This window comes from Lepidochelys kempii, chromosome 4 (assembly GCF_965140265.1).
Source record: "Lepidochelys kempii isolate rLepKem1 chromosome 4, rLepKem1.hap2, whole genome shotgun sequence".
NCBI classification, from domain to species: domain Eukaryota; kingdom Metazoa; phylum Chordata; order Testudines; family Cheloniidae; genus Lepidochelys; species Lepidochelys kempii.
In genome coordinates this window covers 126,106,177-126,123,830 of record NC_133259.1, presented here as the reverse complement: position 1 = coordinate 126,123,830, position 17,654 = coordinate 126,106,177, and the positions used below count along the sequence as shown (strand labels likewise).

General features: G+C 40.1%; 1 protein-coding gene across 16 annotated transcripts in view; it reads right to left on the bottom strand.

Annotated features, from left to right (window-relative positions):
* The window catches only part of SPON2 (spondin 2), a 122,184-nt gene that overhangs the window by 60,177 nt on the left and 44,353 nt on the right, over window positions 1–17,654 (bottom strand). The gene's annotated exons all lie outside the window — the stretch shown is intronic.

Below are 17,654 nucleotides of genomic sequence, written 5' to 3'. Positions count from 1 at the left end.
ATTACTCCTTGGACAAGGAGTCTATGTTGCTAACGATTCCTCATTGTAATAGTATCTCATTACAAAGTGCTTGTGATTTGGTGGGATAGACTGAAAGGTAGTAGACCTTGAGGAAAAGTTTACAATCCTAAGGAATTCACTGTGGAAAAGTTCAACATAGCAGGGGTCATCTATATTAGATTTCTGAGAAATCAAGAAAAATCAAGAGAGATTTACGCTAAGATTTTCTGCCTTTTCTGACTTTCCAGAGTTGCTAGACAGAAAGAATCTTCACATATAAACAATATATGTCACACACAGTAATAAATATCGAAGTGTAACTCAGCATGAGTATTTTTGGACAGTAATCTCTGAGCTTTTCAGAAAGTTTCACTGACCCTTAACTGTTTTTCATTGGATTTAAAGCAGGATTGCTTTAAAAAAACCAACACTATAAAGATTTTATAAATTACTTGTTAGACGTATGTTTAAGAGCTGTATAACAATATTTTGTGAAATCCTTGCTGATCTTAAATACAAAAAAGAAGCTTACAAGAAGTGGAAGATTGGACAAATGACCAGGGATGAGTATAAAAATATTGCTCGGGCATGCAGGAGTGAAATCAGGAAGGCCAAATCACACCTGCAGTTGCAGCTAGCAAGAGATGTTAAGAGTAACAAGAAGGGTTTCTTCAGGTATGTTAGCAACAAGAAGAAAGTCAAGGAAAGTGTGGGCCCCTTACTGAATGAGGGAGGCAACCTAGTGACAGAGGATGTGGAAAAAGCTAATGTACTCAATGCTTTTTTTGCCTCTGTCTTCACAAACAAAGTCAGCTCCCAGACTACTGCACTGGGCAGCACAGCATGGGGAGGAGGTGACCAGCCCTCTGTGGAGAAAGAGTGCTAAAGTGGAGAAAGAGAGTGCTAAAGGAGTTGGTGGTGCTAAAGGAGTTGGTGGATGTGATTGTAGAGCCACTGGCCATTATCTTTGAAAACTCATGGCGATCGGGGGAAGTCCCGGACGACTGGAAAAGTGCCCATCTTTAAAAAAGGGAAGAAGGAGGATCCTGGGAACTACAGGCCAGTCAGCCTCACCTCAGTCCCTGGAAAAATCATGGAGCAGGTCCTCAAGGAATCAATTGTGAAGCACTTAGAGGAGAGGAAAGTGATCAGGAAGAGTCAGCATGGATTCACCAAGGGCAAGTCATGCCTGACTAATCTAATGGCCTTCTATGACAAGATAACTGGTTCTGTGGATGAAGGGAAAGCAGTGGACGTGTTGTTCCTTGACTTAAGCAAAGCTTTTGACACTGTGTCCCACAGTATTCTTGCCAGCAAGTTAAAGAAGTATGGGCTGGATAAATGGACTATAAGGTGGATAGAAAGCTGGCTAGATTGTGGGGCTCAACGGTAATGATCAATGGCTCCATGTCTAGTTGGCAGCCGGTATCAAGTGGAGTGCCCCAAGGGTGGGTCCTGGGGCCGGTTTTGTTCAATATCTTCATAAATGATCTGGAGGATGGTATGGATTGCACCCTCAGCAAGTTTGCAGATGACACTAAACTAGGAGGAGAGGTAGATACGCTGGAGTGTAGGGATAGGATACAGAGGGACCTAGACAAATAGGAGGATCGGGCCAAAAGAAATCTGATGCGGTTCAACAAGGACAAGTGCAGAGTCCTGCACTTAGGACGGAAGAATCCAATGCACTGCTACAGACTAGGGACCGAATGGCTGGGCAGCAGTTCTGCAGAAAAGGACCTAGGGGTTACAGTGGACGAGAAGCTGGAGATGAGTCAACAGTGTGCCCTTGTTGCCAAGAAGGCCAATGGCATTTTGGGATGTATAAGTAGGGGCATTGCCAGTAGATCGAGGGACGTGATCGTTCCCCTCTATTCGACACTGGTGAGGCCTCACCTGGAGTACTGTGTCCTGTTTTGGGCCCCACACTACAAGAAGGATGTGGAAAAATTGGAAAGAGTCCAGCGGAGGGCAACAAAAATGATTAGGGGACTGGAACACATGACTTTTGAGGGTGAGGGAACTGGGGATTTTTATTCTACGGAAGAGAAGAATGAGGGGGGATTTGATTCAACTACCTGAAAGGGGGTTCCAAAGAGGATGGCTCTAGACTGTTCTCAGTGGTAGCAGATGAGAGAACAAGGAGTAATGGTCTCAAGTTGCAGTGGGGGAGGTTTAGGTTGGATATTAGGAAAAACTTTTTCACTAGGAGGGTGGTGAAACACTGGAATGCGTTACCTAGGGAGGTGGTGGAATCTCCTTCCTTAGAATTTTTTAAGGTCAGGCTTGACAAAGCCCTGGCTGGGATGATTTAATTGGGGATTGGTCCTGCTTTGAGCAGGGGGTTGGACTAGATGACCTCCTGAGGTCCCTTCCAACCCTGATATTCTATGATTCTATGATTTTGGTTTTTGTTATTGTATCATTTTATATTATTAGACATTATAGTAAGTTTTAGTCTATCTTCAGTAAAGATGTGAATGTTTTCTCACGATATAATAATGGAGATGTACATTCTTTTTGTGTAAATATAGCTGCAGGTCCAAAAGATCTATACTTGGACTAATCTTAAGATATTTTTAATGATCTGGGAAAGAGGGATGAACAAGGAGGAGGTAAAATGTGTAGATGACAGAACTGAGATTAAATACTGTGAGGAACTGCAAAAGGAATTGGCAAAACTAGTGGCACAATGGCAGATGAAATTTACTGCTGACAAAGGCAAAGTAATACACATTGAAAGGAATCATTTGACTTACTCATGTATCTTACTGAGTTCTAAATTAATTATTTCAGCTCAGAGAAAAGACTCATGTTCTGTGGACAGCTCAATAAACTTCTGTTCAAGGCAGAGTGATGGGTTAAAAAAAACCCAATCAAACCAAACAATAAGGATGTATAAAGAATGGTATAGAAAATAAGAACATTATGATGGCAATATATAAATTGATGATATCCCCTCACCTAGAACATTGTGTTCAGAGCTGGTCACCAAATCTCAGAAAAGGAATGGCAGCAATAGGTAGGCAGTGAAAATTATTAGAAGCACGAAGACTACTGTATGATGAGAGTTTAAAAGCATGAAGATTATTTAATTTAGAGAGTAGACATGATAAAACCTTGTCAATTAATGGTCTAGAAAAGGTAAATCTGGTGCTCCTACTTACTGTCTCATAATACTACAACAAGGAGGCACCCAATGAAACTGAAAGGCAGAAAGTTAACTGATAAGAAATTTATTTACATTAACCTGAAGATTTCATTGACACAAGATATCACTGAAGTTAAGAATTTAGCAGGATTCAGAACAGGATGAGACTTTTATAACAATAATGAGATTATCCACGGTTACATTGGATAGGGTGACTTATATAAGGGCTATAAATCCTCACAATGTAAGTCAGCCACTAATTACAGACGTTAGAGAGACACTTCCCTCATGCATAGGTTATTCCACAATTTTCTATTATAGAGATCCTTGCACCTTTCTCTGAAGTAACTGGTTCTCTCCTCCCAGCCCTCCCTACTTTGTCACCATAGATCATCCCACAAACCTCCCTGTCATTCCAGCCTAGAATCTGGGCACCATCTCTGGCCCCTTTGTGTCTCTTGACCCACACATCCAATGCAGGCTTTACTGCCCACTCCCCACTCGTTGGCACATATTACTTGTATAATGGAGACCGGGGGTTCTCAACCTTTTTCTTTCTGAGGCCCTCCCCAACATGCTGAAACTCCATGGCGCACCTGTGTCACAACTGTTTTTCTTCATATAAAAGCCAGGGCCGGCATTAGGGGGTAGCAAGCAGGGCAACTGCCCAAGGCCCCATGCTACAGGCCCACCCCCCGCGAAGCTACATTTCGTAGGCTCGGGCTTCAGCCCTGAGTGGTGGGGCTCAGAGCCCCTGGTTACAACCCTATGCAGTGGGGCTTTGGCTTTCTGCTCTGGGCCCCAGAGAGTTTAATGCTGGCCCTGCTTTGCGGACTCCCTGAAACCTGCTCGTGTCCCCCCAGGGGGTCCCAGACCACTGATTGAGAATCACTGATGTAGACCACAGAAAAAGTACATGTATGATAGAAAAAGAAGTTGCAAAGAAGAAATTATGAAAATTGTCAAATTTATTTCAGCAGCCCCTACTGACACTCTCCAGAGGAAGCCCTGTCTTGTCTGAATATTTTCAAAGAGGCCTCCTCCTCTTCTAAGAAAGGGCTAAGAAATTTCCAAAGCTTCTAAGGCAGTTTCCAATGAAGATAAGATATTCTAGAACCGGGCTATTGGTGGTTATGTGAGGTCTAATTTGCTAGCAATACAACAGTACTTACTTTATGCTGCATAATTAAGTTAATTTAGTTTTCAAAATGATTGTGGAAATTAAAAAGTAATGTTTGATTTAGAAACTCAGACATACACACTACTAACTTCTGGGGCGGGGGGGAGGGGGGCGAATCGAATGAAAATTTCAGCTATAGAGCTACACGTATGTTCTAAAACTTTGACACTAAATACTTTCCTTTTTTAGATTCCATTGGAACTAAAAGGCTGATTACTTGGTCTGTGTAAAATTGGACTAGCATTAGAAATATACTATAGGGAACAATCCTGCATTGGCAGAAGGATTGACAAGATATCTTCCTAGGGCTTTTCCATCTTTGTTTACTATGACACTTGTCAAACTACGTAATTTTTCAGCCCTGTGCCAAAGTTCAATTAATTGTGTTCAAATATTCCTTATTGATTCAAACATGAAGCTAAAATGTGTAAATATTTTTATATGAGTACTATTTATTTTTCCAAATATTCAACCAGTTACAAAGATCTAAAACATGGGTGCTGTAACCTGGTTATACAGTAAGAAAAGCTGTTATCAAACTAATGTTTTAAATTCAGTGTGGACTGTGGATTTTAACTAGAAATGGATTAAAAATTTCAAGAGCTGGGGGAATACTGCAAATAGGGTTTTTGAATGTTCTTGGAAGAAAAAATATAGGTGTACTTTGCTGGTATTCACAATGTCTTTTAATAGAATATCCATGAGACTAACTTTAGAATATTCATTAGGGCTTGTCTACACCATGCAGCTTTTAGCGACTAGACTGTGTTGACACAGCCTGGTCGCTAAAAGTCAGCGTGTATAAACGCTCTTTGTTGGTACTTTTTTGGCACTTTTGCCGACAAAATTTGTCCAGCCCCATGAGCGGCATTAGCTTTGTCAGCAGAAGAATACTCCTGCCAACAAAGCCGTGTTCACACCGCCACTTGCGTAAGCAAAATTTTTGTCTTTCGTGGGAGGGCTTTTTTAAGGGGTTACTTAAAAGACTCCCGATTCACCGTGTGATTATGAACAAGTCATTAAACATCTTGGTACTTACAATTTACTCATGTCCTCAATGGGGATTAGTAGCTTTTAAGGCCAAAAGGGACCACTATGATCAACCAATCTAACCTCCTGCATAACAGAGGGCATAGAATTCCACCAATGATACCTGCATCTAGCTCAATAACCTGGGGATGAACTAGAACATATCTTTTAAAATACATCCAATCTTGATGTAAAACTCCCAAGTGCTGCAGGATTTACACACACCTTTGCAATCACCTCCATCATCACTCCTAAACATTTGGTTTGTCGACAACTTTGCAGTGTAGATATACCCCTAGAAAGCAAAAGTGCCACAAACTTTTTTTTTTTAAAAAACAAAGAATCTATGTTTGCAATTTTAGGGTAATGCTCTTTTTTATGTGAAAAGAAAAATAGAAACTATTTAATATGTCCCAAGATTCTCTACCCCTTCTCTCTCTTTCTCCCTGTGAAGTTCTCTCCCTTTGCTCTAAAGAATGGAAAGCGCTACTGATTTGTTCATGCATTTTTGATAGATTAGAATAGGTCATCCATCTTGGAAATGTGAATGACACCCTATCCCTTCTGTGACCACTCACACAACTTGCATAGTGAACCATGAATATTGAATATCTGAATGAATAAAGTGAGGACAATTCACAAGTAACCGTAGGCTTATACTTATTTGCACAAAATATTTGTCAAACAATTAGGAATAGCAAACAGTGCTCTGATAATTCAGGAGGAGAAGAGGGAGTTACATGCGTAAAACAATTTTTACTTGACAAATTGTTCATGTAGCTGTAAACATGGTACAGGATGGGCAAGAGTGCTCTAGGGCCAGAGATATTCAAGCACCTAAAGACGTAGCTAGGTTTTACAAAAGTCCCCAAGCAGGTTAGATGTCTAACGCTCATTGATTTTAGAGGTAAGCATCTTACATTTACAAAAACTCCTGAGCTTGTTAACGTTTAGATGCCTAAATAATTTTGTAAATCCGGCCACTAGTGATTAAAGCAAGGGCCGAGGAGTCAAGACTCCCGATTCACCGTGTGATTATGAACAAGTCATTGAACATCTTGGTACTTACAATTTACTCATCTCCTCAATGGGGATTAATAGCTTTTAAGGCCAAAAAGGACCACTATGATCAACCAATCTAAACCTCCTGCATAACACAGGGCATAGAATTCCACTCAGTGATACCTGCATCTAGCTCAATAACCTGGGGATGAACTAGAACATATCTTTAAAAATACATCCAATCTTGATGTAAAACTCCCAAGTGCTGCAGAATTTACACACAATCAGCTCCATCATCATGGAGTTTTGCAAACAGCTCCATCATCACTCCTAAACATTTGTTTTTTATCTTCAGTTTGAATGTTGCTGATGTCAACTTCCAGCCATTGGCTCCGGTTATGCCATTATCTCTCCCTGTGTAGAGCTTATAGGCCATGATCAAGTCTCCTTTTAATTTCCTCTTCAATAAATTGAATAGATTGAGTTGTAAGGCATTTTTTCCAGACTATGGGCGTGTGATCTGTAGGGTTTTTGAGAAGGGGCAGGAGACCCACCTCTCTCTCTGGAATCATTCCATGCTAACCCCATAGATTTCCATGCAGAAATTCAGTTGACAGTTAATGTTTCAAACAACACTAATTTGCCCTGGGTCAATCTGTGGGGCACTCAGCTAGTGATGGCACAGCACCCAAAGGAGGAAAGATGAACCAGGACAATAGCATGGCTGGATTAGCCTTCCACACAATTATCCCCTCTGCCTTTGTAAGCCTGGCACTTCCTTACACTACAGAACCTGGGGATGCACGGAGTTGGAAGTCTGTTCCCCTAGCCTCAGCTTCATCTGCAAGCTCCTCCTACCTGCAAGGCCAACTGATTGGAAACTCTACTAGTTCAGGCTTGTAGCTTTCCTAGTGCCTCCTGTGAAGATATCCATGGCCTGCACAATCTAGGAGTGTGTTTGCAAGACTTTTGCAAGCTTCTGGTTGGTATTTGCCTGTCAAAACCAAAACACTCAACCTTTGGAGGATTAAAGCACTCCTTTAATACACACAGGTTTAGCTAATATTTTATATCTCATGCAGATAGAAAAACTGAACTCATTTACAACCAAACTAGGAAGACTATCCTCTGTCATCCTTAGAGTGAGAGCTCACTGGGAAAAGCACCATCTCTTCTTGAATATCTGGAAAGCATCCAACACAATTCGGGCAGCAAACAAATAATGAATAATATTTTTTATTTAGTGGAATATCTTCACGCTTCCACAGCAGTGCCAATGAAACATAAATGCCTATGATCTTATAAGCTATACGAGCTTTTCTTTGTGACTCACACGGAGTAGATTTTTCTGAATAATCAACGAAATGCTTGGTCTATTGCTTTATTTTTTTTTTTAATCTTTTTTCGGGTTTTTATATATACGTTTTTTAAATCCAATATCAAAATATTGTATTATTTGCTATTCCAAGACAAGATCACAGGTTCTGGAAAATATCTGTTTATTGTTCAGCTATGGGATATGGCTAAATCTAGCATTATATGCATTTTAAATGTCAGCTAAGCCTTTAATTATCACAATGCCCACTCATTGGTGTTCTGATTCTGACTTCTGGTTTTCAGTTTAGAAACCGGTATTATGAGCAAATCCTGCATCCTAAATTAAGTTAAAGGGTTGTTTGTTTTAAAGAAACAAAAAATAAAAGTTGAGAGAGCTATCTAAAATTAGCATTCAGTCTTCCTATATATTGGTGTCAAGGTTCCTCCCCCACTCTGAACTCTAGGGTACAGATGTGGGGACCTGCATGAAAAACCTCCTAAGCTTATCTTTACCAGCTTAGGTCAAAACTTCCCCAAGGTACAAAATATTCCACCCGTTGTCCTTGGACTGGCCGCTACCACCACCAAACTAATACTGGTTACTGGGGAAGAGCTGTTTGGACGCGTCCTTCCCCCCAAAATACTTCCCAAAACCTTGCACCCCACTTCCTGGACAAGGTTTGGTAAAAAGCCTCACCAATTTGCCTAGGTGACTACAGACCCAGACCCTTGGATCTTAAGAACAATGAACAATCCTCCCAACACTTGCACCCCCCCTTTCCTGGGAAATGTTGGATAAAAAGCCTCACCAATTTGCATAGGTGACCACAGACCCAAACCCTTGGATCTGAGAACAATGAAAAAGCATTCAGTTTTTTACAAGAAGACTTTTAATAAAAAATAGAAGTAAATAGAAATAAAGAAATCCCCCCTGTAAAATCAGGATGGTAGATATCTTACAGGGTAATTAGATTCAAAAACATAGAGAACCCCTCTAGGCAAAACCTTAAGTTACAAAAAAGATACACAGACAGAAATAGTTATTCTATTCAGCACAATTCTTTTCTCAGCCATTTAAAGAAATCACAATCTAACACATACCTAGCTAGATTACTTACTAAAAGTTCTAAGACTCCATTCCTAGTCTATCCCTGGCAAGAGCAGCATACAGACAGACACAGACCCTTTGTTTCTCTCCCTCCTCCCAGCTTTTGAAAGTATCTTGTCTCCTCATTGGTCATTTTGGTCAGGTGCCAGCGAGGTTACCTTTAGCTTCTTAACCCTTTACAGGTGAGAGGAGCTTTCCGCTGGCCAGGAGGGATTTCAAAGGGGTTTACCCTTCCCTTTATATTTATGACAATTGGTTTTATCATCAATGACAGACCCCAGCATGTAGCACAGAGTTAAGGCTTTAAGGTAGAGACTTAGGTAGGTGCTGTTCTATTCCCATATAAACTGAAATACCTTCCTTTATAGTATGCAGTATGGTTATTCAGCCCAACCACCTCAAATAGTTTTTTGCCTTTATGCAGTAAAACTAAGTATTCTCTTGTTGGCATATTAAATATTAAAAAAACAAACAAACAAACAAACAAAAGCACAAAGTAGCTCATCTTGAAAGAGATGATGCATTGTTGGCTCTGTTCCTTTTCTGTTTGAAGATTACACATTCCTTTTCAAAGAAACAATAATAGACACACATTTCCAAATACCCGAAGATAAGTTGCAGGCATACCTACAATCCATACACCTATCTGATGTAAATATTTATCATAGGAAGGGATTGTCTTATTCACAAAAGAGACCATGTCATTGTTCTCTCTCTTTTGTCCACCTTCCCAGCTCAGTAATAAACGTTTCTCTCACTATTCCCCTAAAGGAGAAAGCAACTGGCACCATTTAAGAATAACCCCTTCTGCTCATAAAGAAGCAAAGTTGACAGGCTTGTTTAGGGAGGGGGAGGGGACTTCTTCCCAGAAGGATAGTAGATACAACTGAGGGACTAAACGGTAAAGGTATAAAAACAGGGAACATGGGGGATTCTTCAAAGGCCTAATGTAGGGATTTAAAAACCCCGGGGGGGGGGAGGGGGAGGGGAGAAGGCTATAGAGTATGCAACATTAATAAGGAATACATGAAAATGTACACATTGATTGATACACTTGGATTTATATTCTGTGGTGGACAAACCTTTTAAGAACAAGTTTGGATAAGATCCTAACAATTTAGATGCTTATTTGAAGGTGTTAGAAATTTATCACACATTTGTAGATTATATGGGGAAAAGTACAATCGTGCAAAAGAGGAGAAAGGGTGATTTTAAATTAACTTTCCTATTTCTGACATAAGGCAGAGGTCTGCATTTACTGTTATTTTGTCCATTTTACTCCTTCCTCCATGCAAAAGTTGGCTGAGCAAGATCATTTTGGCTTATGGATACTTTTTCAGCATGCACTCACTTGGTGACAATGGAAAGCTTTTGAACTGGGAAAAGTTTTCCATCATTTAGCAGAATGAATCATGGAATCCAATATATTAGAGATGGAAAAGACCTCTGCGTTTATCTGTCCCCTTCCCTTTGGCTACAGGATTGCTCCTTGCAATGTATGGTCAGATCCTTGGGTACCCTTTGGCTGCTTCATACTGCACCCCCAGCAGCATCTGGCAACAGTGCCATGATAGAAGAGAGCCAAGGATCTTTTCTCATTCCCTCTCCCAAAGGCTTTGTTCAGTCAAATGTCCTCTAAAGGCCAATGAGTATTTTGCTTGAGTGATGTGAGAGAAATAACATATGTCAAGTAAAAAAATTAAAAAGTCACAATACTTTCTTTCTTGCAGATATTTACTGAACTGAGGCCAATATTAGCCATTTGTCTGCCCAACACTCAAACATTTTACAGTTCAAGTGTAAAAAATTAAAATAAAATTTTAAAATCCCTTTTGGGAGGGTTTGAGGGAAAGCTCTCAAATATTGTTCTTTCGATGTTGTTCTGCAGATGTGTTCCATTTCAAACTTTGTCTACAAACACTTGTTTATTAAAATAGATGTTTTAACCTACTGGCTTGGACTTAAAGCCACTGCAAAATAAATGTTTAAAAAAATCCCACTTAGGAAAGATGCTATGAATCATTTTTTTGCTAGTTCCAAAGTGTGTCACAATTCCTTTAACAGTGCAAGAATCTCTGAATTACATCCAGATTTTCATATTAATATATGGAATCATCTGGAGTTCATCATGAATGGGTCTGTTTCTAGTATTAATGGTAACTTTTCAAAACATGCTTTATACACGGCATGTGGGTGCTTGATTGGAGCATTCTGCTTCTAAACTGAACCAAATTATCTAAACTGAACCAAATCCTAAGGGCTCCACAGCTTCTTCTCTAAGTCTGGTATGTCCATGCAAAGCTGACCATCAACCAATATACAGTTCTAGTTTTTGTACATATCAAGTGACAGTAATATTTCATTTCCTGAGACACAGTGCTCCGCAAGAAGAAAAGAAGCTACTATTGTCAGTGAAAAAGCCAGCAATAGACTATTCGCCTCCTAGTGCAGGTTAGACTATTTTGTTCTATTAATCATGCAATAAAAATGTATACAAAATATTTTGAGCCAAACTGTAGCCTTCTGTGTAAAATCCACAGTGTCGGCAAAAGTTAGCATAGCATCCGTGGCATCAAGGCCACTGAAGTTCCTCTAATCATTTCATCTGGATTGGGTGGTTTAGTTGGGAAAATGGCTCTCCGAGCCTGTGGATGTCCCAGGATTCAATGGGAAATTCTGCACATTTCAGGGTATCAGAAGAAGTCTAGTACATTAGAAGGATAGCCCACTGCCTCTGCACAACTTATTCCCTTAACAGCCTGGCTGCCTCTGAAGTTATGCACTCATTGGTTCCCCACTCATGTCTAGCCCAAACTCTTCTTCAAGAGTCTGCAAAAGTTGAAGCTGACAATATCAGTATGATCTCACACAGGTTGATGACAACAATCTCTCAATCTCTATGTTTGGAAGAGGAAGATCTCATGAAGTTTCCTTGCTCTGCAACTAAGGGAGCTTTTCCTCTTCGATTACCCATCTAAAGCAAGGGGTTCCTATCGCTATTGAAAAGGTGTTCTTAACTCCTCCTCCAATCAGCACTATGGGAGAATTTGCCCAGAAGGTCTCTTCTCCATGTGTAGGTGACCTCTAATAACTTTTCTTGGCTGGCTGTGAGTGTGACCCTTGCAAGAAGTTTCCATGCCTTGAACACTGAAGGAAGCCTTCAGGGATGTTGGCTGCCTCTCTTAATGCCATTTCCAAGGTTTGGCTGGAACAAAGTCTGCGACTTCACCCCAGGCAAGCAGAAAGGAGGAGCACACAAGTGGCCATATAAGGCTTTACGTGGCCAGCCCCCAAGTTGGAACTTCCCCTTCAGAATAAGAAGCTGCTGCTGCAGACCAAAAGGTCACAGAACCCCCATGGGGTAGAACCTGCAAAAGCATCTGTGGGCTCACAAGAGCATAATGGAATAAAACACTGCTTACTTAACAAGCAGCAATGTCTGACCACATTGTCAACTAGGCATCCAGTGAAAAACTTCCCTCCAGGTTTTTAAGAAGCACCAATTGTTTGCTTCAACCCACCTCACAGACCAATCTTTCACTACTCCCTTTTCTACTCGCCTACCAGTGGCCTCTTCTGTCTTCACACAATCTGAGCCCTATTCGCATGAGAGCCTTCTCAATTATAGCCCAATTGCAGTAAAAGCATTTTGATTTTTGGACTAGATTCTTATGGGGATTTAGGGCACCATTCACAAAACCAAGGAGCAGGCAGTGTTGGTGGCCTCCTTTCCCTGCTCTCTTCTTTCTCAGCTCAATGTCCTAACCACCAGATTATTGGCTATTTTAAGATAGATCTCTCTCACATTGAATCAATTCCATTTTCTAGAACATACTTGGACAGTTAGTGGGCCTGAGAGAGAATGAGTCTACAGCCTGGTAGCTGGGGCACTCACCTGAGAGGAATTACACCTGGGTTCCAGCCCCCGCTCCAGATTCAAACCTGGGTCTCCAGCATCCCTGGTGAATGGCCTAACCACAGAGCTGTTGGACATAAGGGCCTCTTCTCCTCCATTTTGTGAGTGCCACTTAAATCCCCATGTGAATTTAGTTTAAAAAAATCAAAAGGTTTTGTTTTGATAATTTCCAAATGATGTGTTCAAAACAAAAGAATAAATTTCTGAAAGGTCAAAATGAATCAATCAACATTTCTGAATTTTTTCCAGCTGAAACAATACAACAAAATCAACACGAATTCACAAAATGTTTTCTTCTTTTTCTTCTTCAACGCTTAGCCAAACAGTCAGCCATAATGATAGTTTGCCATTGGTCTGTTCCTGTGCAGCTGCAAGGACTTGATGGGCCACATCTTGTGGCATTCTGGCAACATGTCCAAAAAGCATAAGACAAAATGTTTTGGTCAACCAAAATATGCAATTTTCAGTGGCTTTTTTTAAAAAAAAAAAGAGTTGGCCAAAATATTTTGCTCAGCTCTATTCATAATCCTTCTGCAAATATAATTCTCAATTTTACAAAGTCGCAAGTCACATAACCTGACAAAGAACAAACCACAGATCTCCTAACTCCAGCTCAGTGCACTAGCTGCTAGTCCAAATTCTTCGTGGGCTATTCTCAGACAAAGGTATCTGCTAGTATGCACATTACTCACAGATTTGATTTTATGGAGTGGAACCAGAAAGTTCAGCAACATGCATATAATACTTTGCAGCAGGTAAAATTTCTGTTAAAGTCTCAGAAACCTTCTATAGCGCTAACGTACAAGAGGATTTGGAGGACTTGTTCAGCTTACACCTACACCTCAGTCTAAACCGTCTTCAAATGTTTATTGCAGGCACCCTCTAATTTTCCCATGGCTGGGTTCCATAAGTTATCAACCTAAACTTTGTAAAGGGTCGATCCTCTGCCCCTTTGGCTTATTAATTCAAGATTTCAGGTAATAGCCCCCTCCTTCTCCCATTTTGTCACAGCTGTCACAAAAGAGACACCCCCAGTGAAGTCTGGTTCTAACAAGCCTCCTTTTTAATTTTCTGCTGGAGACCTCACCATACCTGGTCTGTCTCCTTCCTTACAGAAATTTCTTCTGTTAGGAGAGTGAGCAAGTTGGAACCTCTGTCAATGAAAGAAGTATCTTCACTTTGTCTTGCAGAAGATGGTATTTAGTTAAGATCCTGATTTTGTATACAACCAGAAAACAAAAAGTTCCACTTAAACAATTTCTCTCTCTCCCTTATATTTGTTTCAAGACCAAATATTGTTAGAAAAACAGCCAGTTTCATCATCTATCTACATTGGACCAATGAGTGGAGAAAATCAGATACTTATACTTCCAAGGGTCTACTCATACCTCCAAGGGTCTCAAAAATGTTTGAGAGCCTCCAATACTAATGCTGTCAATGGATCATATCAAACATATGGCAAACATTCGAAGCATCCATTAAGTCCCCTCAAAGGATCAAAATACATTCTGCAAGAGGCTCCTGAGAACCTTACGTCTGCACATTGGATTTGCAACACACCCACTGGAGATTTCCAATTCTTTCAACACATACTACATAACTGACATAATCTCTTCAATTAGTGTAGTCTTTGGTCCTTCTGGCTGCCACTGAAGGACTAAGCAAGGAAACAAAAATTAGAGAAAGTAAATGAATACACTCCATTTTCATTTCTCCCAGTTGAGTTTATGTTGCCATACATTGAATATTTGTTTCCACCATAAGAATTGGCTCTTACTACTGGATACATCCCCTGAGTATTGTCCAGGTCAGTGAATGACTGGCAAGAAGAAAAAAAATGGCTTCTTCACCTATAATTTTTAATTTCATAATGAAAAGCATGCAGTGGTTTGAAAAGCCCCTCTCTATATAAAAAGCTATTATAAAATTAAGTTTGTCTGTGTTATACCTTAAACCTATCAATCTAATAATCTTCAGTCGTCCTTTTGTTTCTACCTAGCTTCAATAATCTTCAGTGGTCTTTTTTTTTTTTGGACCTAGTTTTTGTAGTTTCAACTTTGGAATTCAGCAAAGCCTTTCTGAGCTCAGAGGAAGGGGAGGAAAATTTTAAAAAGCCTAATGAGTAGGTGATGGAATGAGTAGGTCTAGTGCCGAGAGATGTCCAAACCAGTGGATGTCCACCACTATGAAAAATATAAATAGGCGATTCCCCCCTCCCCACTTCTTTACCCATCTCCCATGTAGAGAAAGAGACAGAATTACATCAAAACTGGTACCTCCTTGCAGATACAACAAGGGAAAACCAAGGAGTTTATCTTGTTTAAGTCACATTTGACATCAATGAACTGGTATTTGAGAGTACACATTAAAGAGCACCATTTACAAATGATACCAGTATAGCTCAACTCCAACAGCAAAGGACCCCGTGAGTCCAAAGAGGGCTTGGAAAGTTTGTTTCCTTCTTATTTTACTATCACCTTGTAATATAAACTAAACTGCTTTGTGACTCAAAATTACTGTAAGAGCCACTGGTTAAGAATCCAAGATTTGCACAACACTCAGAATTCAGACAACATATTGTTCAAAGATGTAATCCATATTTCTGAAGTTAAATGCCTGGTCATAAACACAGCTTGGCATCACTAGCATACCATAGACTATGTTACCTTTTTATCTCTAATTCATATTTTAAATATACAAGATAAATCTATGCACCAAATCCCTGTTGCACTTTTATTCTGACCCAATAAAAAAACTGAATCAACTGATTAAAGCTGGAAACAGATATTCTGACCTCAACATAATTAAAACACCCTGCAAGTTATACAGTGCAAGACCTGTTGGCTCTAGCTAGTGCTTATTAAACATATTCTGTTCTTTCCATAAAACTGTAACTTAATTCTCTGCCTATGGTTTCAATTTGTTTAACCATCAGTATCAATTACCAGCATTATTTTTCATTTTGCATGAGGAAAATATAGTTGAATTTCAAGTCAAGCAAAATTGTCGGGTTTTTTAGTCTTTTAAATCCTTTACCCCACTCTTTCCAGTGGAGCTGCAGTTTTTCCTTTCATGGTGCCAAGTTAGTGCCACTCCAAATACAGGCTTCTTTTTGTTACTGCTTTTATGTACAATAGTGTCTCCCCGGCACAGCAATAAATCCCCCAGCCCCATACACAAACCCCAAGGCAGAAGTTTGCAGAAGTATCATCCTAAACTATCTCGCTCTCTGCCTCATGAAGTGCAGGACTAACAAAGATCAGGAGATCAGCATCTCTCTGGGGCCACCAGAACCAGCCACTGTGACTTCCCTAATCTAAATCTCTTGATCCTGCATGGTGCTCAGCCCTCTTGCCCTGAGCCAGCAAAACCCTGAAGTAATGCTATTGGAGTCAAAGGGGCTACTCAAGTGCTGAAAATTAAGCATCTGCTTTTAAGTATATAGTCTATAAGTCTATAGTCATATAAATAGGAAGAAAACAAAGAAAGAAGTGGGACCGCTAAAAACTGAGGATGGAGTGGAGGTCAAGGATAATCTAGGCATGGCCCAATATCTAAACAAATACTTTGCCTCAGTCTTTAATAAGACTAAAGAGGATCTTAGGGATAATGGTAGCATGATAAATGGGAATGAGGATATGGAGGTAGACATCACCATATCTGAGGTAGAAGCAAAACTCAAACAGCTTAATGGGACTAAATCGGGGGGCCCAGATAATCTTCATCCAAGAATATTAAAAGAATTGGCACAAGAAATTGCAAGCCCATTAGCAAGAATTTTTAATGAATCTGTAAACTCAGGGGTTGTACCGTATGATTGGAGAATTGCTAACATAGTTCCTATTTTTAAGAAAGGGAAAAAAAGTGATCCAAGTAATTATAGGCCTGTTAGTTTGACATCTGCAGTATGCAAGGTCTTGGAAAAAATTTTGAAGGAGAAGGTAGTTAAGGACATTGAAGTCAATGGTAAATGGGACAAAATACAACATGGTTTTACAAAAGGTAGATCGTGCCAAACCAACCTGATCTCCTTCTTTGAGAGAGTAACAGATTTTTTAGATAAAGGAAACGCAGTGGATCTAATTTACTTAGATTTTAGTAAGGCGTTTGATACTGTGCCACATGGGGAATTATTAGTTAAATTGGATAAGATGGGCATCAATAGGAAAATTGAAAGGTGGATAGGGAATTGGTTAAAGGGGAGACTACAACAGGTCCTACTGAAAGGAGAACTGTCAAGTTGGAGGAAGGTTACCAGTGGAGTTCCTCAAGGATCAGTTTTGGGACCAATCTTATTTAATCTTTTTATTACTGACCTGGGCACAAAGAGTGGGAGTGTGCTAATAAAGTTTGCAGATGATACAAAGCTGGGAGGTATTGCTAATTTAGAGAAGGACAGGGATACCCTACAGGAGGATCTGGATGACCTTGTAAACTGGAGTAATAGGAATAGGATGAAATTTAATAGTGAGAAGTGTAAGGTCATGCATTTAGGGATTAATAACAAGAATTTTAGTTATAAGCTAGGGACGCATCAACTAGAAGTAACGGAGGAGGAAAAGGACCTTGGAGTATTGGTTGATCATAGGATGACTATGAGCTGCCAATGTGATATGGCTGTGAAAAAAGCTAATGTCATCTTGGGATGCATCAGGAGAGGTATTTCCAGTAGGGATAAGGAGGTTTTAGTACCGTTATATAAGGCACTGGTGAGACCTCACCTGGAATACTGTGTGCAGTTCTGGTCTCCCATGTTTAAGAAGGATGAATTCAAACTGGAACAGGTACAGAGAAGGGCTACTAGGATGATCCGAGGAATGGAAAACTTGTCTTATGAAAGGAGACTCAGGGAGCTTGGCTTGTTTAGCCTAACTAAAAGAAGGTTGAGGGGAGATATGATTGCTCTCTATAAATATATCAGAGGGATAAATACCAGAGAGGGAGAGGAATT